Raw genomic sequence first — 24,292 nt, forward strand, 5'->3', positions numbered from 1 at the left:
CTAAGCAACAAAACTACTTTCCCAGGTCATTCAGTAATTCACATATTAATAATCGTCAAGTAATTATGCTCAGTTAGCTTGTTTCTCTTTACATGTAGGTCCCAATTGATAAATCAGAGTAACTTTAATATAGCAAGATTATTGCCATCTCTGTAGGTTCAGATACAAAAAGATTCAATGCTTTGTAATATTTTTTATTTCAGATAGGGAGGCAGTGGCGTACTGGTATTATCATTGGACTAGTAACCCAGAGACCCAGGTATTGCTCTGGGGACATGAGTTCGAATCCCACCACAGCAGAAGGTGGAATATGAATTCAATTAATAAAATCTGGAATTTAAAGCTAGTCTAATGATGGCCATGAAACCATTGTTGATTGTTGTAAAAACCCATCTGGTTCATTAATGTCCTTTAGGGGAGGAAATCTGCTGTCCTTACCTGGTCTGATCTACATGTGACTCCAGACCCACAGCAATGTGGTTGACTCTTACATGCCCTCAAAATGGCCTAGCAAGTCACTCAGTTCAAGGGCAATTAGGGATGGGCAATAAATGCTGGCCTGGCCTGCGACGCGCACATCCCATGAATGAATAAAAAAAATATCCAGCATCTACAATAATTTGCTATTGTAAAGTAACATATCACTTGGGTTAGGGTAAAATTAAGCCCTTTTTATACTAACGTAAAACTTTACACCAGAATGTTAAGAAGAGCCAATGAACTGATTTGACCTCTTGGTTTTGACCTACTGGATATTGAAGCCATCATTTCTTGGAAATTTCAGTTGGCTCCGTAGGCAGAGTCAATGATTCGTACTTTCTGTTGAATATTGGACATAACCTGCAGACGGTTTCCCATTCAGGCAAGTAATGTTTCCTACTCAAATTTAGTTACTCACATTATAGATATTCCACTGCATACAGAAAGGAAATACATCATTACCTTGGTGACCCTTGCAATTCGCATCTCCATACTCCACACATTTCATACATAGTTATATTATTCAAAGGGTGAAGCAGTGATCATTTTCTGATGAGGCCAGCTTCACATTCATACGTCACTTCTGTACATGCCTGCAGAAGAGAAACTCTATCACTTTCCTGACAATTTCAGGTGCACTGCCTGTGATTTTCCAATACTTGCTACCGGTTTAGACTTGGAAAATTATCCCAAATATACAAAGTTTCATAATACATTAAGCACGAACAAACCACAGGATTGCATCATCTACAAATCGCAACTAAGAATACTCTTCCTTTCTGACCAAATGCCTGTTGTTGAAAACATCCAGGGACAAACCCTTTTGGTCCATTGGATAAAATACACAGTCTGTTTATTAATTAAAAGTGAAACAAGCAGTTCTATATTTGGGTCACCTTGCATAATATTAAATGTAACTATTTGACTGTGAATGTAATGGGGAAAATTAATCAAGAGAACATCTGAGGACTAGTAGACCTGTTCAATGAAACACGTGTCACATGAAAAAAGACTTGCATTTAGATAGCACCTTTCATGACCCAAAGGATGTCCCAAATGAAGTACTTTTTGAAGTGCAGTCACTGTTGTAGTGTAGGAACTTCAGTCTCTGTCTAAAATGTGTTTTATTGTATGCTTATTGCAAAATATATTCATTAATAATTAACCAGGACATAAACTATACAAGCAATTCTTATTACATTTATAAGATTACAGACAATGGAGCCACCAAATTGAGATATTCTTATTGTTAATGTGTATATAACCTTGTGTGTTTGGAGATCATAAATCAATTCTAAAAAGAAACATGGTACCGGGCAAAGGCCACCTATCTCAACGCCATTTTCCCGCACTATCCCCATATCCCTTGCTGCCTTTAATAGCTAAAACTGTATCGATTTCTGTCTTGAACATACTCAATGACTGAGCTTCCACCACCCTCTGCGGTAGTGAATTCCAAAGATTCATCACCCTCTGAGTGAAGAAATTCCTCCTCATCTCAGTGCTAAATGACCTACCCCTTATACTGAAACTATGTCCCCTGGTTCTAGACCCCTCAGCCAGGGGAAATATCCTTCCTGCAACTACCCTGTCGAGCCCTGTAAGAATTTTGTAAGTTTCAATGAGATCACCTCTCATTCTTCTAAACTCTCGAGACTACAAGCCCAGCCTCCTCAATCTCTCCTCATAGGACAATCCCGCCATTCCAGGAATTAGTCTGGTGGATTTAACGACACAAGATATACTTATAGTGTATATGAAAGCTAATACTGAAATTGATTCTGAAATATGCATGAATGCGCTGAGAAAACAAAGTGCTTTGACTGTAATTCAATGGGGGTTATTTTATGCTAACCCTTCTTGAGGCAAATTGATAGCATCAATCGGGCCATCTGTTTTACACCCTGACTTATTTTACTCTTCATTAAACTTCTTCCTGCATTGCCTCAACGTGTATGTTACATAGGTTTCAGTCTTGGCTCAGTTGGTAGCACATTCACCTCTGAGTCATAAGATTGTGGATTCTTATTCCCCTCCAAGAGACTTGAGCACATTTTCCAGGCAGACACATCAGTGAAGTACTGAGGGACTGCTGCACTGTTAGAGGTGCCGTCACTTGGCTGAGATGTTAAACTAGTTTGAGGAAAAACAGTGGAGTTTGTGCCAATGTCCTGGCTGATATATATCCCTCAACCAACACCTAAAAACTGATTGTCTCATCATTATCACATTGCGGTTTGTGGGAGCTTGCTGTGTGCAAATTGGGTGCATTGTTTCCCACACTGCAACAATGAGTATGCTTCAAAAAGTACTGCAGTGGTTAAAAAGCACTTTGGGACATCCTGAGGTTTTGAAAGGTGCTAGGTAAATGCAAGTTTTTTATGGCATTCATGGTTGTTTGTGATGCTTGCCTGGTTTCTTGCAGTGGTTGTCTGGAGATGCCCCCTCCCTGCCAAAACCTCACTTCCTCCATTAAATTCCCAGGGCCCCATTTCAGAAACAGTATGTTCTGTGTCCTGCTGAACTGTTTGCAATATGTCATACCTTCCCCTTTAAAATCTGCAGCAATGTGCAACTAGCCACCCTGGAATAGGCAAGTTCACAATCACTGATGTTTTCCAAGCCAGCAGCTTCCCAAAATTATGCAAAGATTTGTTAAATGATCTTCTGAGGTCTAATCATTTAAATTTTTTGACACATGTCTAGACCATAAAGGAACTTAAGGGCTTAAAGTTGCGGGGTCCACCTCACACATGGATTTTCTCTCTCCTGTTGTGCCCAGTCCTGTAAGCAAAGAAGTGGTGTTGATGTGCTGAAAGGTGATACTCAGGTGGCCCAATCTGCATCTTACTGTGTGTATGAATTAATGACAATGCATCATGCAGCTCAGTTTTGGTGCAAGCTTGCTTGTAGAGTTGGAATCAGCAAGCTTTGCCACTGATCATTGGACGAGAAATCATTGTGATCCAGGACAGCCTCATCTGTGGTAAGCGTCTGCAGCTTGAACAACTTCGGCTCAGAGTTGTTGAGCTGGAGTTAGAGCTACAGACATTGTAGAGCATCAGAGAGTCGGAGAGTTACCTGGATACTTTGTTCCAGGAGGCAGTCACACCCCTTAGGTTAAGTAGAACTTTAGAGTTGGTCAATAGTCAGTGACAGGAGGGTGTGACTGTGAGTCAGTCAGGTGAGGGGATCCATGTAGTGATGGAGCAGCCTTGGCCCTTGACTTTGACCAACAGGTACTTGCTACTTGTGTGGATAAAAACAAGGACTGCAGAGTGGATGAGCAAACTGATCATAGCACCATGATGGAAGACACCATTCAAGTGGGGGGAATGAAAAGGAATGTGGAAGTGATGAGGGACAGTATAGTCAGGGGGATAGATAGTGTTCTCTGCAGCAGCAACTGGGTGTTCTGAAGGATGTATTGCCTCCCTGGTGCCAGGGTTAAAGACATCTTTTCATGGCTGGAGTGAACTTGGAGTGGGAGGGGGAGGATCCAGTTGTTGTGGTCTACATAGGAACCAATGAAATAGGAAGAACTAGGAATGATGTTCTGCTGAGAGAGTTTGAGGAGTTAGAGTCCATATTAAACCGCAGAATCTCAAAGGTAATATTCCCTGGATTATTACCTCAGCCACGTGCCATTTGGCATAGGATCGAGCAGATTAGAGATTTAAACACATGGCTCAAAGAGTGGTGTGGGAAGAAGGGGTTTTGATTCATGGGGCATTGGCATCAGTACTGGGGAGGAAGGGAGATGTTCCGCTGGGATCGGCTCCACTTTAAGCAGGCTGGGATCAGTGTACCAGCGAATCGTATAACTAGAACTGTGGATAGGGCTTTAAACTAAAAGGTGAGAGGAGGGGTCAGGTCAAGGGAAATTTAGAAATCTAAAGACAAAAGTCAAGGCAATAGAGCAATGTTGAGATTTCAGTAAAGACAAGCAGAGTGAAACAAGAAGGGACAGCGAGTTTAACAGTAATAGTGCATCAGCAAATTAGATACATGCAAATAATAGCAATAGAAAAGGCTCTTTATCCGAATGCGCAAAGCATTCACAAGAAGATAGATGAAATAGCGGTACAAATAGAGATAAATGGTTTTGATCTAAGCACCATTATAGAGTCTTGGTTACAAGGTGACCAAGGTTGGTAAATAAATGTTCCAAGATGCACAACATTTTGAAAAGACAAACAGAATGGAAAAGGATGAGGAGATACAGTAGTGAGAAAGGATCTCGGTTCAGAAGATCAGGAAGTAGAATCAGTATAGGTGGAGATTAGGAATAAAAAGGGTCAGAAAACACTGGTGGGAGTAATTTAAAGGCCCCCCTCCCCCACCAACAGTAGTTATACAGTTGGACAGAGCATTAAGCAAGAAATAATTGGAACTTGTAACAAAGACAGTGTGATAATCATGGGGGACTTTAATCTTCATATATAGAAGGAACAAAAAATTGGCAAAGGTAGTCTGGAAGATGAGTTTGTAGAATGCTTTTGCGACAGTTTCCTGGAACATTACATTGTGGAACCAACCACGGATAAAGCTATTTTAGATCTAGTATTGTTTGCATTGAGGCAGGTTTAATTAGCAATCTATAGTCAAAGATCCTCTGGAAAAAAAGTGATCAGAATACAATTGAATTCCATATTAAGTTTGAAAGCATCATACTCCAGTCCCCAGCAAGAATTTTGAACTTAATCAAAGCCAATTCCATAAGTATGAGGGGAGAGATGGCTAAGGTTGATTGGGTAAATAGACTAAAAGGTATGGCAATAAATAAACAGTGGGAAACATTTAAAGAAACAATTCAAAATGTTCAACAAAAATACATTCCAGTAAATCAAAAACTCAGCAAGAAAGATCCATCCTTGGCTTACTACAGAAGCATTAGATTAAAAGAAGAGGCTTATAATGTTGCAAAGAATAGTAGTAAGCCTCAGAATTGAGATTGTTTTAGAAACCAGCAAAGGGTAACCAAAAAGATGTTAAAATGGAAAAAATAGTGTGTGAGAATAAAGTAGCCAAGAATATAAAACAGATTGTAAGAACTTTTACACATATATAAAAAGGAGAGTAGCTAAAATAAACGTTGGTCCCTTAGAGGTAGAGATAGAAAAAATTATCATGGGGAATGCGGAAATAGCAGAGATATTGAAAAAATATTTTGTGTCTGTCTTCACAGTAGAAGACACAAATTACATGCCAGAAATAAAGGGTAACCAAGGGGCTAATAAGAGTGAGAAAATTAAGATAACTGCTATCAGCAGAGGAAAACGTATTGGAAAAATTTAAGGGACTAAAAGCCAACAAATCCTCAGGACCTCATGGCCTGCATCTTAGGGTTCTAATAGAGGTATCTGCAGAGATAGTGGAAGCACTGGTTATTATTTTCCAAAATTCCTTAGATTCTAGAACATTCCCAGTAGATTAGAAGTTAGCACATGTAACACAGCTATTCAAGAAAGCAGGGAGAGAGAAAACAGGGAACCACAGGCCAGTTAGCCAGCCATCAGACATTGGGAAAATGCTGGCATCTATTATTAAGGAAGTATTAACAATGAACTTAGAAAATGATAATATGATCAGACTAAGTCAACATGGTTTTACTAAAGGGAAATCATGTTTGACAAATCTTTTAGAGATTTTTTGAGGATGTAGCTAGTAGGGTAGATAAGGGGGAACCGGTAGATGTAGTATACTTGGATTTCCAAAAGAGATTCTATAAGGTGCCAGAGGAAAGGCTAATATGCAAGAAAAGGGTGCATGGAGTTGGGGGTAATATATTAGCTTGGACAGAAGATTAGTTAATGGACAGGAAGCAGCGAATAAGGATAAACACAGCATTTTCAAGTTGACAGGCTGTAACTAGTGGAATGCTGCAAGGATCAGTGCTGGGGCCTCAGCTATTTATAATCTATATTAATGAAATAGATGAAGAGACTGAAAGTAATGTATCTAAACTGACAATATAAAACTAGGTGGGAATGTAAGCTGTGAGGCGGACACAAAGAGACTGCAAAGAGATATAGACTGGTTAAATGAATGGACAACAAGGTGGCAGATGGAATATAATGTGGAGAAGTGTGAGGCTATTCACCTGGGTAGTAAAAACAAAAACCAGATTTTTTTTTTAAAAAGGTGTGAAACTTCTAAATGTTGATGTTCAGAGAGATTTGGGCGTGCTCATTCAAGGAACACAAAATGTTATCATGTTGGTCCAGCAAGCAATTAGAAAGGCAAATGGCACATTGTCTTTTATTGCAAGAGGATCGGAGTACAAGAATAAGGAAGTCTTGCTACAACTGTGCATGGCTTTGGTGAGACAACACTGTTATGACCAGGTGAGAAAGAGGTCTAGAGTTCCCTTTCAGCCTTCACCTGGTCTTACTGTAACAGGGTTTTATTTTTTAAACACATTGTGTTTTTAGCTCTCCCTTGGTGAATCCTTGTTCACTGCTTTCCAATTATAAGGCAAAGAAACCAGCAGAAGTAGGCTCTCTTAGGTTTAAAGAAGAAAAGTTTAAATTTATTAAACTTAAACTCTAATTTGGTTAACACCTATGGATACACGATGTGCCCACGCTAGCATGTGATACACACATGCAAGCAGAGACAGTAAAGAGCAGAAGAAAAATAAAGTGGAAAAGTTTGAGACAATATCTGAAGAGATTTTGTTATGGTTCTTTGAGTTCCCTGTGGAGTCCTAGATTGCAGGTAGATCTTGCTTTTCATTGGGGCCCAATATTCTTCTTAAGCCTTGTTCGTTTAAGGAGACTTTTCTCTCTTGGGGTTCATGTGTCTTCAGTGGATTCAGAGGCTTGTGAGAAAGAGATGGGAGCAACAGGAGAGGTCTTCTCAGTCCAGGAGCAAACAGTTTTTCTGAGTTCAAACTGTTAGTACAATTCAGATAAACCCAGGTTGCCATGCAGGTTAGTCATGTGACTAACTGGTCTGACCACATCTTGGATTGTAGCACCTTAGCAGTCTCTGGAATGCTCCTCTTACACACAATACCTGGTGATCAAGGTCCATTGTGGGTTGAATGTGTCAGGGAATGGTCCTTTGTCCTTTTAGTCACCATTTGTTAATATGCAAATGTCTTTCCGTCCATGGCCGATCTGTTTAACAAGTCCTTTCTTCACTCCAGTAACAGTTTAAAATCAATGAGCCTCATTCTTGGCAGGTGGGGGCCTAGCATGACAACATCTGGAATACTGCGTGCATTTTTGACCTCCATATTTAAGGAAGTAAATACATGCATTGGAGACGGTACAGCGAAGATTCACTAGATTGTTTCCTGGGATGAGAGGGTTGTCCTATGCTGAGAGGCTGAGTAAATTGGGCCTATACTCTCTGGAGTTTAGAAGAATAAGAGGTGTTCTCATTGAAACATACATAATTCTGAAGGAGCTTGACAGGGTAGACACTGAAAGGTTGTTTCCACTGGCTGGGGGCTCAGTCTCAGGATAAGAAGACAATCATTTAAGACTGAGATGAGGTGAAATTTCTCAACTCAAATCATTCTGAATCTTTGGAATTCTCTACTCCAGAGGGCATGGATGCACCATTATTGAGTATATTTGAGGCTAAGATAGATGGATTTTTGGTCTCTCAGGAAATCAAGGGATATGGGGTGTGGGCAGGAAAGTGTAACTGAGGCAGAAAATCAGCCATGAGCATATTGAATGGCGGAGAAGGCTCGAGGGGGCATATGGTCTACTCCTGCTCCTATTTCTTATGTTCTTATGTAAGAGCCACAGCTTTAAGTTGCAATTAGAAGATTCATCCTGTTGCAGTACTGGCACACATGTGAAATTAGGAAAGCATTGCAAGAGGTACCATTTGAGCTGTTAACAGGCGGACAGGAAACTCTTGCGACATGTATACCTTACACATGTCCTTTTTGCACATTTTAGGACATGTAGAGTTGTGTAGCCATGGCAGATTTTCTGACCCTTTCAAAAGTCTTCCTCTGCTCCCAGGCCCTCTGAATGTTGAACACTGCATTTGTGCATTTCCTCCTGCACGATCTGTGAGGAAAGTGTTCTTTAATAGCCTCCTTTCGCCGATTTTGGGTGGTAGAAGCTGCCTGGGGGATGGGGAAGTTTTTTTGGGTCACGTTGAACAATTTGAAGCTTTTGCTTTTTCCTTCTTCTGCACTGCCATGCACTTCCCCTTTATCTGCAACCACAGCCCTCTAACATCTGCTGGTGGGCAATATTCTCTGCAGTTGATAAGCTTTCGGCTGGAGTTCTAATCCAAATGGGTAGCTTGTGAATACAAAACAGTGGCAGTCCCAAGCAATCTGGCGGGGTCAGCCTTTCGAGACTTGTCCCAGTGCGTGGGTTGCAGAGCCCAGTCTTGTCACCAGTTCCAGGAGATATATAATTTTGCTTAAACCACGGGGTTTCTCTACTTAAAATACAGACCAGGATTTTAAAGGTCCCGCCCCGAGGTGGGGTCGGAGGCAGGGGAGGCACGGAGTATCGCAATGGGTGGTGGGGAATGGAGGGCCCATTGGCAAGCTATCTTCCAGGGGCAGAATAGGCCAATGATGACCACCCCACCCAGATGCCAATTGAGGCCCTTAAGTGGCGTATTAACAGCCAGTTAAGGGCCTCTTCCCGCCACCACTGGGATCTTACCAGCGACGAGGAGGGGGCTCTGCAATGCAGGGATGTTGTCTTGTAACACAAGGCGCACTCTCTGCAGGCTTGGGTGGTGGGGGGGGGTGTGGTGGGGGGGGGGGGGGGGGGGGGAAGTCCCTCAACCATGGGCAATCTGTGGCCCATGAAGGACACCCGCCGGGAAACACTTCACCCCCGGGACCACCTCCCCCTGGACTGCACGACCATCCCCTCACTCCCCCTCGCCAGGGCAATTCGGATGGCCCCTGTGATCCTGCCTCACCTACCTCTGGTCCAGGGTTCCAGCGCTGGGCCTGGGTCTTCTGGTCCAGGGTTCCAGCGCTGGGCCTGGGTCTGAGGCCTCTGCAGTACTAGCAGTGGCCACCGCCCCTGGTGGCACTGCTGATACTGCTGAGTTGCGACCCTCTGATTGGCCAGCAGCTCATGGAGGCAGAATCCCCGTCATCCCGGCTCATGAAACTTTGATGTATAAAGACCGAAGGATCTCTCCGTGGAGAGGGCATGAAAAAACAGAAGCAGGGTTCTCGCCGCCTTTTGGCTTGGTGCCGGGAACCCTGCCTCATACGCAAAATCCAGCCCACACTTTAAAGCAAGTATTGGGGCTTCCACACCAGCAGCCACTGTGAGCTCTAGGGACCTTTGATGTTTTAGCTCCCAGCAGCAAAGAAACGCAGGATTCCAATTAGGGACTGCTTTCTTGTTCAAAGTCATTTCAATATTTTAAACAAAGGGTATACAGGCATCAGTTTTAACAACCGCAGAATCAGGTCTTTAACGAGACATTACACTACACGGTCCCATGTGTTCTCAGATGTATCACATGACACAATTCCAGTATGTGTACATTCGTCTTTAATGAGCTGATATTACACAACCCCGGGGTTCAGTTAGCTCAGCTGATTAGACAGCTAGAGCACGATGCAGAAAGACACCAACAGTGTGGATTCAATCCCTGTACTGGTTGTGGTAGTTCATGTAGGCTTGCCTCTTCACCTTGCCCCATGTTTGAGGAGTGGTGACCCTCAAGCTATACATTATCAACTGTGTCTCTTTCCAATGGAGAGCAATGCCTATGGTTGTTTGGGACTACAGCTGCAACAAAAGAACAATTACACAATCCAATATGAATATTTAGATACACCACACTTCATGACTCCAGTATAAGTACATACAGTGGTTCATTCACAACTCTTATACTAATATTGCCTTTGATCTCTACATTCCATGCACACCACTGCTCAATCACAATACATCAAAGACACATAAAAGTGACATTGGAATAATAATGTGGAGATAGCAAGATGCACTTAGCTACTCTCAATCTCTCCTAATCATTCTGTTACCATGATTATATGGCCCACTTAAGCTCCTTCAATCATTTCATTACTATAACCACAGTGATCAGATCAACATCTCCTGGACCATTAGGCACACAGGTCAACCTTCTGATCTGTGGAGATACCCTTGCTTTAGGCCTGCTTCATAATGCATCCCATGTTCAGCAGAAAGCTGGCTTAACTCATTGTGTGCTGATCCTACAAACAATCCAGGCCATTGAGGTACATAGGTGGTGTGAACCCTCTTTCCCACATAAAGCAACTTTCACATTCTCAGGACATCCCAAAATGCTTTACAGCCAATTAAGTACTTTTGAAGTGTAGTCACTGTTGCAATATAGAAAATACAGCAGCCAAGGTTGTGTACAGCAAGCTCGCACAAACAGCAATGTGATAATGAGCAAATAAGCTGATTCTTTTTGTGATGTTGGTTGAGGGATCAATATTGGCCAGGACACTGGTGAGAACGCCCCCTCCTCTTCTTTGAATAGTGCCATGGGATCTTTTGCATACACTCTCCGGCCAGGTTCCAAGGCCACTTCACTTAGAACCACCTCCACTACAGATGTTTAGATTTGAAGCATCACAAACTGTCCACAGTGGATGCAGATTGTAAGATATCACAAAAGCCCGACTGCATTAAACTTGTCCACAATACAGCATGTACAGACATACTGCGGGGCCCTCCCTGCATTCCACCCCTCACTACAACAATTGGCCTTGTCTCAGTTCTGCGCACATCCATCTACTACAGATGGCTGGCACAAAACACAATAGTAGGTTGTTACTTTGAGAAGGGCACTTTCTGTTTTTTTTCTTCACTCATTCCACCCATCTATGCAATGAAATGAATACATCATCACTTAGCTGATTACATTTCTCTTATCTTCCAAATGATATCGGGTTTTCCTTATATAGATCAGACAGCTACTAATCCTAAATCAGAATCCCTAGTCCGAGGTTTACTGCAATAGAGTATATTAAATGTCACTATGATACATTTGGCTTAGACCTCATGTTTTCAGCAGTGATGTAATTTATCTCTCAGCCCTGTCATTGGTTTTCTTCATGCCCTAGCAGAGTAAGCGTCTAATTTGTATGGGTAGTATTTCTTGCATGATTATTTTTGTGCTCTGTCAGAAGTCAACAGACTGGAACATTTCCAAAAGCCAAATATTGAGCCTGGGCTCTAATTTTTTCAATAACTGTACTGTTGTTGGTAAAATGCAAGTCTTTCTTTCTTTTATGTCTACACATTTACAACAGAAATGGTTCCCGGCTGGGTTAACAACTCCTCCCCTTCTTAACAATGTAAGGGTTTGAGAAAAGTTAATTCAACTTATTTAGGGAACCTCTACCAACTCACTTCAGCCTCAGTGATATGGGTGAACATACAATTCACATGTTTGTAGGACATTCCTTTGCCTGCTATGTTAGCGAAGGTGCTTGTCCGCTTAAAGTAAACAGGTTATCAGTTATGTTGAAATAATGGTAGCATACAGTGACACCACTATTCCTGGCCAGAGTAGAGATGATTGGTTATTTCTCCTGTCAATCACAGATGGAGGCTACATTACTATAAGAGACTGGGATTGGTTTTACGCACATAATTTGTATGTACCTATCCTCCATTTACTGCGTTTTGCTGGAAAAATAATCAGGTTGTATTACGTAATTATCCTCCACTTGCTGGAGAAATAAGCCTGCTTTTATCAGGAGGCAATGCTGTGGTTTCGATCATTAAGTCTGTTTGCTGTAATTTGTAGAGACTCTTTTTAATTGGGCGCCGTAGACTGCTGCAGTTCGCTGTGCTGATAGACTGTTTGTTTAGTAAATAACCTGCTGTAAAATCGACTGTTTACTGTGAGTCCTGCTGTAAGTCCTGCCCTGCCTCCAGCCTATTGGCTGACACACTGGTGTCAAAAGACACTCAAAGAACGGACAGAGGAACGACACAAGTGTTCTTCCACTGATGTTGCCATCATTAATTTCTCGGCTAATATGTAAAATGGGCTGGTGTAGACTGATCCCCATTTTTCTAATCCTCTGGGATAACAACAGCAACTTATATTCGTTTAGCGTCTTTAATGTAACACAATTTCCCAAGGCACTTCACAGGAGCGTTATAAAGCAAAATTTAACACCAAGTCATGTAAGGAGATATTAGGGCAGATGACCAAAAGCTTTGTCAAAGAGGTAGGATTTAAGGAGGAAAGTGAGGTAGGGAGGTGGAGAGGGATAGAGAGGGAATTCCAGAGTTTATCGCTAATAGCAGCTGATGGCGTGGCCACTGATGGTGGAGCAATTAAAATCAGGGATGCACAAGAGGCCAGAATTAGGGGAGGGTTGAGGGCCTGGAAGGGATTACAGAGATAGGGACGGACGAGGCCACGGAAGGATTTGAAAACAAGGATGAGAATTTTAAATTCAAAGTGTTGCTTGACCGGCAACCAATCTCCATATAAATAACATCCACAGACATTCTCCCGTCCACTACTTTAGTCAGGAGGCTCAATGTGTCATATCAGGTGGTCTCTGACATTTGCAGCCTCAAAGCACAGTTAGCAGCTGGCTTCTTGCAGATAAAGGCTACCCACTGCCACCCATTAGGAGCCCAACAATGCTGCCTAGGAAAGATACAATCATCTGACCATGAGAGCTGTCACCGAACAAACAACGTGCTTTCGGTGCCTGGACAAATCTTGGGGGTGCCCTTCAGTTGCACCAGCCAGAGTATCGAGAGTGATAGTGCTGTGCTGCGCCTTGCGTAACATAACACATCGGCAAAGACTGCAGCTCCAGGAGGATGAAGGTGCTGAGCACACCATCTCCTCAGAGAAGGAAGAGGAAGAGCAGCATAAGGAGCAGGAGGAAAAGGGACTTGATGTGGCGAAGGGATCAGCAGCCATGCCCAGGATGGACTGAAGCAGTGAACGCATCTGGCAGCCAAACTTTGAACCCACTTCCCTGCCCCCACCCCCCCACGTCCCCCAACACAAATCACAGCCACTCATTTCTTGTCTTTCATCACAAGTGAAAAGGCCACTTGCCCAGGCAGTTGGCAAAATTGGGCAATATGGGAAAATGGTTCAAACAAATTATTTAATCTTACAGAAAAACTAATCAGAAACTTAACAAGCTAACATGTTAAACACCCATGTATACCCATGTCCATTGTACATCTATAATTCTTTGCTCTTCTTTTTTCCAGTACTCCTACCTGGTGCAGCCCCTTTGGATTCAGCAGAGTTGGAGGCAGTCTGCTCAGATCCCTCCCTCTGACTGCTGAGGTGTCTTGACCGACGTCCTCTTGGTTTGGAGCCTGTGAGGGCCCCAGCAATGGCTAACTCACCTGCATCTGTGCAGGGCGAGACTCAGCCATTGGGGCAGGAGGCAGCATGTGGAGCTCTGACTGAGGTAGGGGTGGGGGTGCGGTAACAGTTAAGAAATGGAAGCACTTTGAGCAGAGTCCCCACTTCCAGGTCCCCTTTCTCCATCTTCCCTCTCATGGCCCATCCACACCTCCCTGCTAACAATGAGCTGGAAAGCACTTTGCTGCACTTCAGTGAGGTGCTGAAGGCCAGGGGGGTGTTTTCATTAATCCTTAAGATGAGATTTTGAGTGTGCGGTTGATTGGTGAGGGCCAATTGCTGCGTCTGATGCTCCATGCAGGTGGCCACTCTTTCCATCGATGTATATATCATTGCAAAGGCCTGAGACATCATGACAATCATATCAGAGCCAGACTGCTCCAAATCTCTTTCCAAGCGTGTGCAGTGCAGCAGGAAAGGCTAACAGCACCTCACACATTTTCTGCTACTGCTCCAGAATTACCTTCATCAGCGACAGCCCCCAAGGCTCAGCATCTGCGTCCAGCTGAGCAGAGCTTGGCACATCCTGCACCCTCTGACAGAGACTCTCCACTGCTATTCCTGTCTCCATCACCTGCTCTTGCTCATTTGTAACGTCTGTGACTCCATTTGAGAACCCAACTGCCTTCTTTGGGCAGTCCCAGCAAGGTTTGTATCTGAGCCAGAGTCCCGTGTTGGTGCATCCTCTGAGTCAGTGACCTCCCCCTAGGATTCGTCGTATTCCTGCGGGATGCTTGCTGGGCCTGTGGGAGATCAAAGACATGAATTAGAACTCTCAAGGGTAAGAACGTATTAAGTCACTAATGTGCACATGATCATATTTCACTGGCTGCTGACATCAAGTCAACACGAGTGAGTGCTATGTGACTGTGAGATATTTAATTTGCAGGAGTAGGCTTGGGAAGGCAGAGTGAGAGGGCGCTTAGGATAAGACTCACATCAGGATGTACTTGAATGTGCCATGCCACTCACCATGCCCGCTCTGATTGAATCATTAAACCTTTTCCGACACTGTATTCAGGAGGCTGGGACTACACTTATGCTGCTGACCTCCTCAGGAATTTACAGCCATGCCTTCTTGTTCTTTGAGGTAGGCTTCTTCTTCCCATCAGCAGGGAAGAGAATCTCACTGCGGGTTCTTACAGCCCACAGCACCAGCTCCAGGGAGGCGTCAGTGAAGTGAGGTGCTGCCTTGCAAAGTTGTGAATCCATTGCTGCAGCTTTTTGCTTTGTTGAAACACTTGGTCAATCCACCAACTTCCATCCCAGCAGGGTCCCTTGAAATGCTTTCGCTGAAATACAATCATGCAGGTTGCCATCACAACTGCTCATGCTAATTGGTTGGAAAACCTGAAATCAGGTGCTAAAGAAGTATCTGGGTTAAAAAGCATCAGATGAACACTGAAACTTCCGAGTTCCCCACACACTACCAGGCCTGCCCTCTGCTAACACTTCGAACAGTTAAAAACCAGCCTGTTAACTCTGTTTCTCTCTCCACAGATGTTGCCTGACCTGCTGAGTATTTCCAGCATTTTCTGTTTTTATTTCAAAAGTCAATAACATCCAACATTGATAAAAATGCTTCTTTTTTGTCACATTGCTTGTTCATTCAAAATAATTTATCTGCTTGCAGTCGATGACATATTCACCACTTATTGACTCAATTCCATTACTCTGAATTGATGCCTTGGTATTTTCTTTTAGTAAGCTAGACTTCAAACAAGGGTCTATAATCTTGCCTGTCACTGGAGGCCTTATTTATTTTCTTTACCTCCAAGTGGCCTCTTTCTGTGCCTTAAACTTTCTATGATTCTTTGATTCCTTCCTCACTCGTCCCTTTATCGTGATCTCAAAATGTTTGTTTAATTTACAAACTGCGTACTTTTTCACTCTGTTCTTCTTTCTCTATTTTTATTCATCCAGATTTCTTTCTTTTCTCTTGTACCGCTTACAATGAATTTACAAAAATTATTGAAAGGAGCAAACCTTCACAAACACACTTACAGGCCGTGGTATTAACGGGGAACAGGGAACAGGAGAGGGTGTGGGGGACACTGAATGCAACCAAAGAACCTGGCAAGCCTGGGGTGCAGACTGCAGAGGTCCTGCCGAACCTAAATGGCATGACCTCATTAAGATTTTCGTGTTCCGTTTCCCGCCTGGCGACCAGGAGGGAAAACCAATGGCAGGAGGTCAGCGATACTGAGGATGAGCTGCATTGTTTGGGGAGTTATCTGTCAGATGAAGCATTAAGACTGAAGCACAGTTTACCTGTTCCCTTGGTTTGGGTGGATGTAAAAGATCACGTAGCACAATTTGATGGCGAGCAGGGATTCACTCCCATTGTCCTGGTAAACATCACTCCTTCAACCAAAAACAGATTAAATGGTCGTTCATCTCATTTGCTGGTGGTAGACCTTTCAGGCGTACTATCACTGAGACAGGCTGACATTTAGTGTGAAAGCATTCTCTTTATTTGTCTAAATTAGAAATAGCTGAACATAACCAATATCTACATTGTATTTGGAATTATTATACACAAGCACATTTTAAAGCCAATCTTTTGCAACAATTTTGTTGCCTTCCCCATTTAGGTCTTCCCATTCCATCACTATCTCCCAGCTAGAAGGGGAATAGGATGTCTTACTCACTTGGGATTGCTCCAGAAACTCAGCCACACCAGGTTACTTGCTTCTGCTCCTCACCAGTTCACTTCTAAAGTGAAATCTCATAGACTTTTGTACGAAAATCTTTGGCGATTTAAAAGCACAGCCTTCATCAAAAAGTGCATGGCCAAATCCTTCATTATTTCTTTGCCAAGATGATGCAACACATATAAAAATGGATCATTGCTTTGCAAATAAGCATTGTTGAATTTGAAACTGAAGTAACTGTGACTAAAATAATACATGTTCCAGCTCCTCTAATTCCTCATTCCTTTTTATGGCCAGACTCATGGCTGGCACACACGGAATCGCACCAATGTGGTTAAGAGTCACCAAAGCAAATAACTGAGAAATCCTCATAAGTAAATTTTCACTTTCCTCATATGGTTGCAAGCTGCTTTGTTGCAGCGATTATTTTTGTTGCCATTCTGCCTATACAGACCTGAACTTGCTTCCCAGTGTTTCTGACTGGGTCAGCCCACGGTCAGATCTTCTGTCCACCTCTTGTCGTATCCTACCCACAGTGATGGCTTCTGGGAGTAGGGTGGGACATTTCTTAGCCAGGATTTTATGTGGCCCCCAAGGCAGGGTCGGGGACAGGGGGGCATGAAGTATTGTGATGGGTGGCGGGGGTGAGGTGGGATAGGCCGATGACAGCCTTCCTGCCCAGAGGTCAGGGCCTATTAACAGCCAATTAAGGGCCTCTTCCTGCTGCCGCTGGGATCTTACCAGCAGCGAGGGGGAGCCTCCAGCATGCAGGGGAGGTCGACTTGTAAAATGAGGCGCCCTCCCTGCGGGCTAGAGGGGCGGAGCCCTCCTTTGTGGACAATTTGTGGCCCACAGAGGACCCCCATCAGGAACCAATTCACCCCCCTGGACTCCCACCCCACCCCCTGGACTGCACGCCCACCACCCACCACCACCCCCCCCAGCTCCCACTCGCTGGGGCTTTCCGGATTGGCTCTAGCGACCCCGCCTCACCCACCTGAGGTCCGTGGTTCCAGCACTGGGCCTGGGTCCGAGGCCTCTGCAGTACCGGCAGTGGCCACCGCTCCAGGTGGCGTTGCCGATACTGCTGAACTACCAGCCCTCTGATTGGCCGACAGCTCTTGGGGGCGGGGTCCCCCTCTTTAAAGGGAAGGGGATCCCGGCTTGTGAAACTTAGAAGTTAAAAGACCATGGGATCACTCCAGGGGTGGGGGGTGCACGAAAAGCCAAGACAGGGCTCCCATTGCCTTTTCTGCCTGGCGCTGGGAGCCCTGGCTCCACAAATTCAGCCCCTTATGGGCATAGCCTTGGATGGCATTATCTAAACTTAGAGGAGGAACAGCAGCACCGGATGGAGCAAAGCAGAATCAGGCAGCATTTAGGAAGGATGCAGACCACCAAAACATAACCTCCCCCTGCTCCTATAGAATACATATGCACATAACCTCCCCCTGCTCCTATAGAATACATATGCACATAACCTCCCCCTGCTCCTATAGCATACACATGCACATAACCTCCCCCCTGCTCCTATAGAATACATATGAACATAACCTCCCCCTGCTCCTATAGAATACATATGCACATAAACTCCCCCTGCTCCAATAGAATACATATGCAGCAAGGATAGTATGATGACAACAGCAACAACTTGTATTTATATAGCACCTTTAACATAATAAAAACATTCCAAGGCTCTTCACAGGAGCTTTATCAAACAAAATTTGGCACTGAACTACATAAGGAGATATTAGGGCAGGTGACCAAAAGCTTGATCAAAGAGGTAAGTTCTAGGGAGCATGTTAAAGGACACAGATGTAGAGAAGCCTAGAGAGTGGTGGAAAGATTTTTGGAGGAAATTCCAAAGCACAGGGTCTAAGCAGCTGAAGGACAGTAAGAAGAATGTGCTTACATATATATATATATATATAGAATTATAAAAGAGTCATAACGGCACAGAAAGAGACCATTCAGCCCATGGAGTCCATGCCAGCTGTCTATAGAGCAATCCAATCAGTCCCATTCCCCCGCTCTATCTCCATAGCCCTGTAAGTTTAGTTCCCTCTTGTGTCCATCCAATTTCCTTTTGAAATCATTAACCGTCTCCACTTCCACCACCCTCGTAGGCAGCGAGTTCCTGATCATTACCACTCGCTGCGTAAAAAGTTCTTCCTCACATCGCCCCTGCACCTATTGCCCAAAACCTTAAATCTGTGTCCCCTAATCCTTGTACAATCATCTAAAAGGAACAGCTTTTCTTTGCCTACTGTATCCAAACCTGTCATAATCTTGTGCACCTCTATCAAATCTCCCCTCAATCTCCTTTGCTCCAGGGAGAACAACCCCAGCTTCTGAAACCTAACCTTGTAGCTAAATCCCTCATTCTTGAATCAGTCTGTTAATATGCTTCCTAAATGACAACCACTTCTGAAGAAAATCTATATTGTATTCTCAATGTAATTTATAAGAACCATCCTAATTTTAAGTATAAATACAACCAATATAAGTACTAGGCATTCTTCCTTAACACTACTCACATTTAGCCTACACGAGTGAGGCTGTTATGTTTACATTGGTATAGTTTGGACACATTAAACAAAATGAACAGAATGCAAGGAAAACAAGTGCAACATTGGTAGAGATGTATTTACAAACATTACTGTGTGTATTATGCCTAACTGCTGGATTTAATGCTTCAACCTTGAGCTCCTCCCACATTGATGCTCAGCTGTATGTGTTTGTGTTTTTTGTGCACTACAAGCAGTGACAAAGGAAGAAATGAAAGCAGATGTGTCAGCTTTCACAACTCAAGTAGACAGATGACACAGAGCCACTGACTGATGCCTGAGGCTCCATATCTCACAGGAACCCACAATGGTTTCTACTTATGGTTCAATGAATGTGTGTCCGTGAGTTAACACCATCACGGTCACATTACAGGCCCTACACTATAGATCAGCTATAGGATGGTTGCCATAATTATGGGATTGTGTTTAAAAGACATATGCAGGAATAGCCAAAATACACATTTTTACAGGACCTACCATCTCTGGTTTAGTGCACTGTGCTTCCACTTCTGAGACTTGAGTTAAATCACAGCCTGTACATAGGAACAAGAGTGGGCCATTCAACCCCTCAAGCACGTTCCTTCATTCATTCAGATTAGGGATGATCGCACCTTTACTCCAATTACCCACCTCTGATATATATCCCTACCAAATAAATTAAAGCAAAATACTGCGGATGCTGGAAATCTGAAACAAAAACAAGAAATGCTGGATTCACTCAGCAGGTCTGGCAGCATCTGTGGAAAGAGAAGCAGAGTTAACGTTTCGGGTCAGTGACCCTTCTTCGGAACCTTCCGAAGAAGGGTCACTGACCCGAAACGTTAACTCTGCTTCTCTTTCCACAGATGCTGCCAGACCTGCTGAGTGAATCCAGCATTTCTTGTTTTTGTTCCTACCAAATAAATGTCTATCAACCTCAGGTGTAAACTTCAATTGTCTCAGCATCCACAGCCTTTTGGGGGATAGAATTGCAGATTTTCACAGTCCTCTGCATGAAGAAATGTGTCCTGATCTCACTCCGAAATAGCCTAGCTCTAATTTTAGGATTGTGGCCCCTTGTTATGGATTTCCCCACCAGAGAAAATAGCTTCTTTATATCTAGTCTGTCAAATATATTATCCTAAACACTTTAATTAGATCACCCCTCAACTGTCTAAACTCAAGGGAATACAAGCTAATTTATGCAACCTGGCTTCATAACTTAACCCTTTAAGTCCTGGTGAATCTGCACTATGACCCCCTCAAAGGTGAGTATATCCAAGCTGAGGTGTGCCGCACAAAACTGAACGTAGTACTCTAAATGGATTTGACAAAAGCTCTGGACAACTGAAGCATCATTTCCTCCCCTTTGCATTCCAAACCCCTAGAGATAAAGGTCAACATGCTTTTCGATTACTTGTTGTACCTGTGCATTAGCTTTTAGTGATTTGTGTACCTGCATACACAGATCCGTTTGCTCCCCCACAGTTCCGAGTCTCTCACCATTAAGAAAATATTCCGATTTGTCTTTCTCGGATCCAAAGTGGATGACCTCACATTTCCTCATATTGAGCTCTATCTGTCATAATCTTGCCTACTCATTTAATCTGTCTATGTTCCTATGTAACTTCCTGGTCCCATCTTGTGCCTCCCAACTTAGTGTCATCTGCAATCTTCATATTCAACGTTCTATTCCTTCATCTAAGCCATTGATTTATGTTGTGAAAAGTTGACAAACAAGTGCAGATCCCTGAGAACCACCACTTGTCACATCGTGTCAAATCCCATACATTCTCTTAATCCCTAATCTCTGTGTCCTATTTCCCAACTAATTTCTAACCCATGTCATAAGGTTACTTCAAATTCCATGTGTTTTTATTTGTATTGATAATCTTGCGTAGAACCTTATCAAATGCCTTGTGGAAGTCCATATAGGCAACATGTCCACCATGTTAGTGGCCTTCTCAAAAAAATTAACTAAATGGCAGGAGGGCACAGAATGAGAGCAAAAGGCTGGACAAATGCTTTGTACCTCTTCACCTGTTAAAAGGAACATATCTGACGTGAGTTTGGAGAGTTTAAAGTGTGCTTTTAACAGGCACTGTTGAGCACAAAGTGACATAAATTTGCATTACCAAACTACCAGAGATGTCATAATTATGGCTGAGGTAGAAACAGGGTGCAGTAGGAGGTAATCTTCCAAAGTTGGGCAGTGGAGGAGGGGATTTACTCTGTCTCTGACTGTGGTGTATACAATTTGTGAGTGTTTGATGTTGCCATTGAATGACAATATCTCTTGCCTCAATGGGCATGTGAAAATTTGAAAACGCAAATTAATTAAAAAGATGATCAAACCACAGAATAGCGGTGGCAAGCCTCAAATTCAAAATTCAGCATTTCTTCATTATGCACTCTCGCCAGCAGTAAATGTAAGCCCGCAGTTTAAAAAAAAATCTGTTTTTGGCAGATGGCAGAAGGGCACAGAATGAGAGCAAAAAGCAGAACAGATGCTCTGTTATCTCCATGGTGGATAGGGACAAGAGATAAAGAAAAATAACCAAAGTGAGAAACACAAACTGGCTGGAAAGAAATTGAAAAAAAGATTGAGAAAAGGAGGAAAAGGGATGCATAGAAAGGAGAGAAAATAAAGAGAAGACAAGCGATATAGCTTCAGTGGCCAGAGGGAGAAAGCAATGGTCCAAAACCATCTGGTCACTGTAAGATTAACTGTCCAATTTTTACCTCAAAACCACAAGACTCCTTGTACTGCAGTTGAACATTCGTATGGAGCACTCAGTTTTATCACAGCTCCTCTTGCTTGACTAGGGTAAGGGAAGAGCGGACAGAGGAAACCATGGAGGAAAATTAACAAAGAATATATATTTTGCAAAGGCCCTTCAGCAACCTACTAATGGCTAGAATAGAATGTAGTGGAAGGATATATAATTTTCCATTATTGAATAAGGCTCTGGGCCTCAAATAAATGACACAGTCAAATTTCCCCTCTTCAGGCATTCAGTTTGCACAAATCAATAGTGTCGTTTCAAAAGGTGCATTTTAGAACAACTGTTGAAAGCCAGTGAACGAACAATGACAGAGCATTACCACTGTAAGTCTTGTAGCACTCAGATCTTCTGCTCCAGGGTTTTTCTTTATTTTTATGACACAGTGGGTTGCCAGATGGGTCCACTTTCCAGTGGATGAACCTTTTCAGGAAGGACTAATGCAATAATTCTATGGAGTAGCTGCCCTAGAATGCACCACACTTTGCTCAATGCCATTGAGTGTCTGCATGATACTTTTCAAGAGTCCCATAGTCAATCAACACATGTATAGGAATTATGAGGGCTAGCTGTTCATTAATTACCAGATGGTGTGTACAGCCAGAGGCTAGTGCCTTAATGTACATTTCTCTCAGCCACATACTGATGAAAAGCTACAGCAGCGATTGCTAGAGTCTCAACAAAGTAGAGAGGCACCTCAGTCAGAAGCTCTTCTAGTTCTTTATCCTTTCCTTAGTTCAAAATCAACAAACATGAAACTGATTGATTTGAATTAATGCAATCGATAAAGAACATCTTATCAAATCACAGTGCTCTGACAGTAAAACAGATATGAACTGGAGGAGCAGACCAGGGCTTTCAAATAGAAGCTGTTTTTATATTGCATTAGTCCCTAATGTAATTCCTACAATGCAACTGGTCTTTCTCAAACATGGTTTGCTATGGGGCTCATGATCTCACAATGTGACATTTTGGCCAGTAAACATGCGGGCATTATATCATGACACTTGGACTAAATGCACTGCTGCCTCCATGGAGCATAATGTGCAAAAACGTGAGGTTGTTCACTTTGGCAGGAAGAACAGAAAAGCAAAATATTATTTAAATGGAGAGAGACTGCAGAATGCTGCAGTGCAGAGGGATCTGGGTGTCCTTGTACATGAAACACAAAAAAGTTAGCATGCAGGTACAGCAATTAATTAGGAATGCAAATGGGATGTTGGCCCTTATTGCAAGGGGGATTGAGTATAAAAGTAGGGCAGTCTTGCTATAGCTGTACAGGGTGTTGGTGAGACCACACCTGTACTGCATACAGTTTTGGTCTCCTTACTTAAGGAAGGATATGTTGGCATTGGAGGCAGTTCAGAAAAGGTTCATTAGGTTGATTCCTGGGATGAGGCAAGGTTGAGTAGGTGGGCCTATACTCATTGGAGTTTAAAAGAATGCGAGGTGATCTTATTGAAACATATATGATTCTGAGGGGGCTTGATATGATAGATGCTGAGAAGGTGTTTCCCCTCATAGGGGAATCTAAAACTGGGGACATAGTTTCAGAATAAGGGGTTACTCATTTAAGATGGAGATGAGGAGAAATTTCTTCTTTCAGAGGATCATGAATCTTTGGAATTCTCTATCCCAGAGAGCAGTGAAGGTTGGGTCATTGAATATATTCAAGGCTGAAATAGACAGAGTTTTGAACTGGAGAAGAATCTAGGGATATGGGGATCTGGCAGGAAAATGGAGTTGAGGCAGAAGATCAGCCATGATCATATTGTATGGCGGAGCAGGCTCGAAGGGCTGTATGGTCTACTCCTGCTTCTATTTCTTATCTTCTAATGTTTTCTCTGTGCAGAAGCCTTACTGAAGTCATAAGCCATGACTACAGGGGATTGCCCTAATCACCAACTAACTTATCCTGCTCTGAGACCTTTAAGTCATCCAGGCAGTTATGGTGAATTGGTGCCTGATGGAAGTGCCAGGACAGCTTCCTTGTTACTGCTCATTTACCCACATAGGTTAAGATGATTTATAAGGCGCACTATCCTTCCCTGTTCATGACATTCAGACAGTTCTTGTATAGGGTTTAGAATGCAACATATGTTCTGTCAATTGCACATTGCACCGATTGGAACACCTGCCTGTCTGTGAACTTGGATGGGGTCTCTCTCTCTCTCTCTCTTTCTTTAACTGGTTCATGTGTAAGGATGTGAGTGCAGGAACCCAGCCTCAAGAGAGCTTCAGTGACCTATTTCATACAAGAAGATCATAAGATCACAAGAAATAGGAGCAGGAGTAGGCCATTTAGCCCCTCGAGCCTGCTCTGCCATTCAATAAAAGAAGAAAAATAAAGGGAAAAAGTTTGAGGCAATATCTCATGAGTTTTTGTTACGGTTCTTCGAGCTCACTGTAGAATCCTTGATTTTAGGTAGATCTTGCTTTCGGTCGGGACCTGCTATTCCCCTTAAAC

At 43.1% G+C, this 24,292-nt stretch overlaps 1 long non-coding RNA gene across 1 annotated transcript in view; it reads right to left on the reverse strand.

Annotated features, from left to right (window-relative positions):
* The window catches only part of LOC137379800 (uncharacterized), a 51,968-nt gene that overhangs the window by 18,187 nt on the left and 9,489 nt on the right, over positions 1–24,292 (reverse strand). Inside the window, exons 2-3 of the long non-coding RNA XR_010976908.1 lie at positions 14,306–14,585; positions 943–1,073 (exon numbers count right to left, since the gene is read on the reverse strand). This is a non-coding gene — a long non-coding RNA (uncharacterized lncRNA). The remainder of the gene's footprint in view (positions 1–942; positions 1,074–14,305; positions 14,586–24,292) is intronic.

This window comes from Heterodontus francisci, chromosome 18 (assembly GCF_036365525.1).
Source record: "Heterodontus francisci isolate sHetFra1 chromosome 18, sHetFra1.hap1, whole genome shotgun sequence".
Lineage (NCBI taxonomy): Eukaryota > Metazoa > Chordata > Chondrichthyes > Heterodontiformes > Heterodontidae > Heterodontus > Heterodontus francisci.